The following is a 2,746-nucleotide window of genomic DNA, read 5'->3' on the forward strand; positions in this document are numbered from 1 at the left end:
CTTCCCAGACCGGGGCACAAACCCATGTCCCCTGCATCAGCAGGCAGACTCTCAACCACTGCGCCACCAGGGAAGCCCCACCGGCAGCTTTTTTGCCTCTCATAAGAGCCTGTGACGAAGGGACCATTCTTCTCCCCAACATATAGCAGAGGAAACCAAGGCCCAGAGAGGGGTCACACCAGGGGGTGACAGAGCAACAGGTTCTGAAGCCAGGTAGTCGCCACCTCCTCCTCCAGGAAGCCCCCCTGGATGGCTCCTCCCCAGCCCCAACTCTGTACCCTGTTGATACCAAAACTGAAACTGGGTTTACGGTCCCTGGTGCCACACACCTGCTTCCTCATCACCGCGACTGGCCTCCCGCCCTTGGGCAAAGGCCTGCTGGAGGGGCCTGGGGCTCAGACAGGGCAGGCCACACAGCAGGGATGGGCTCCTGGACTTCTTCCGTCACTCGGGGCTACAGTCTCCGGGACCCTGGCTGGCAGAGGCCCAACCCCTGGACACACCTGGACACTGGGCCAAGTCTCTGAACCGGCCCCACAGGATCCCAGCTGCCCTCCCAGAGGCTGGACACCTCCCCACGCTGACTGCCCCACACCCCCTCCTATGAGCCCCCTCCTATGAGCCCTCCGATCCCACGGGAGGGTTGTAGGCTGTTCAAGGCCTCCCCAAGCAGATGCTAAGCATCTCCCCAGAAACCTCCAGAATTCCCAGAACCAGTGGGGGGCCCTGTACCTCTGGCCCTGGGGGTGCCGATCAGGCCCCTCACTTAGAGGGTCAGAGATCAAGGCCCCTTGGATTTGGGGTCCTGAAGCCCGGGGTGGAGACTGGGGACCTGGCAAAGTTCAGGGATGGGCCTCTGCTCCCCTGGGTGGGTGCAGCGTGGGAAGGGCACAGACCTGGCCTCAGAGCCAGCCAGTGGGTACAGAGCGAGGGGAGGCCCCCCCCAGCCCCTGGGACCCCACTGAGTCTGGAGGGGGCTGAGGGTGGGGCTGGGGGCTCCCTCCCTGTACCCTGAAGGCCCCGCCAGTGAGCAGATGGTGCCGCTGGCACACATACCCCCATGCCAAAAGCAGAGCCCACCCCACTCAGGACCCCCGCCCGCCCAAGCCTTGCGTCCATCCCGCACCCCCATTTCCCCAGACTCACCTCTCGGCTCTGAGGCCCAGCAGCCTCCAAGCCTGGCTCTGACTCTGTGGACGGCACAGGGGCCTCCCAGCCCCGCCCTGCCCCAGGTTGCCAGGGGACAGAGCCCCGCCCCGTGAAGCAGGTGCACCCCCTCCTCCCAGGCCCCACCTGGGCTGAAGAAACAAAGTCCAGAGGAGGAGGAGAAAGACGACACCACAAAGTAGAGGGCAGGCGCCACGCCCATGGTGCACGGCCCCTCGGGCCCCAGGGGCCCCCAGCCCACAAAGTTGCAGCCAGAACTCACCCAGAAACCTTCCAGCTGCCGTCTGGCTTTCCCATCACCTCTCAGCATAGCTCAGAGAGACGCTGTCCCTTGCCTGGGGTCACATGGCTGGTCCACGAACCAGCTGCTGTTTCTTGGGGGTGGGGTGGGGGGGCGTTCAAGTCCAAACCCCCACTGTGCCACCTGGCTTAACCCACCCTTTGGGGCCGTTTCCCCAGAGAGCTCCTTTCTGGGACCAGCCCAGCTTCCTAGTCTCTGGGGGCGTTCAGCTGGGCCTGGGTTCAAATCCCACTTAACCATTCTGAGCCTCTGTTTTCTCCTCCGGGAAACGGGGACATCACAGGGCTGGGAGATGCCCCCAGCCCACTTCTACATAAAGGGCCAAATGAGGACATAAAGGCACCAGAAAGCATTGGGATGGGCAGGGCCCGGGCCCCACTGACAGAGGGAGGCACGAAGGCTTGAAAAGGGTGGTGGGTGTCCCAGGTGCTTGGCTGTCCTGATTCTTGGTCGAGGTGCAGAGGACCTGCCAGAGCCATGGAACCCAGTGTCTGCGGGAAAGTCAGGCCACTGGGCACAGTAGTCAGTCAACGGGGGAGGGGACACAGTGGATGGGGCTTCCATCCCCCGGGCTAGGGCTCTGTCCTGACCTGCCCCTTGGCTGACTGTGGGACCCCTCTGAACCTCAGTCTCCTTTTCCATCCAATGGGCCCCCAGCTCCAAATCTGGCAGGGCTGCTCATGGGGGGGGGAAAGGGCAGAGACTGGGTCATCCAGCATGTTGAGGGGCACTGTGAAGGTGAGGACTCACTCTCCTGCTCCCAGACTGGGGTGGCCTCCCCCTCAGGGTTCACACAGCCCACTGTACAGGGGGGCAAACCGAGGCCCAGAGGGAGCAGCCACTCCTCCCACCCAGATCACATAGTGAGATAGAAGCAGGGGTGGCAGCCCCCATAAATGCTTTCTCCCCGTGTCCCCACCCATTTCCCAGGGACTGACTTCTCGGCAGAGCTTAGGGGCGTCTGTCTCCCGGGGGCTGTGAGCCCAGCAAGGGGCAGCCTCAAAGCCAAAGGATGGGGTGGACCAGGTGTGGAACCCGAGGGCTCCACAGGAAACAGAAAGGCAGGCCGGCCACCGGAAGCTGCCCCCTTACCTCCAGGCCTTACCTGCCCAGGTGCAGCTCAGATGCCCACAGGTGCAGGTGGGGACTCCACCAACTCCCTCACCCACAGCACTGGGGCGAGTCTGAGGGATGCGTGGGCCGCAGACGGGAGAAACCAGCTCCCTGGGCTCTGTGAGCCTTACACCGGCGGCGCCCTACCCGCCCCCCCACCCCCCA

The sequence above is a fragment of the Lipotes vexillifer genome, unplaced genomic scaffold, assembly GCF_000442215.2.
Source record: "Lipotes vexillifer unplaced genomic scaffold, Lipotes_vexillifer_v1.1 scaffold225, whole genome shotgun sequence".
Classification (NCBI taxonomy): Eukaryota; Metazoa; Chordata; class Mammalia; order Artiodactyla; family Lipotidae; genus Lipotes; species Lipotes vexillifer.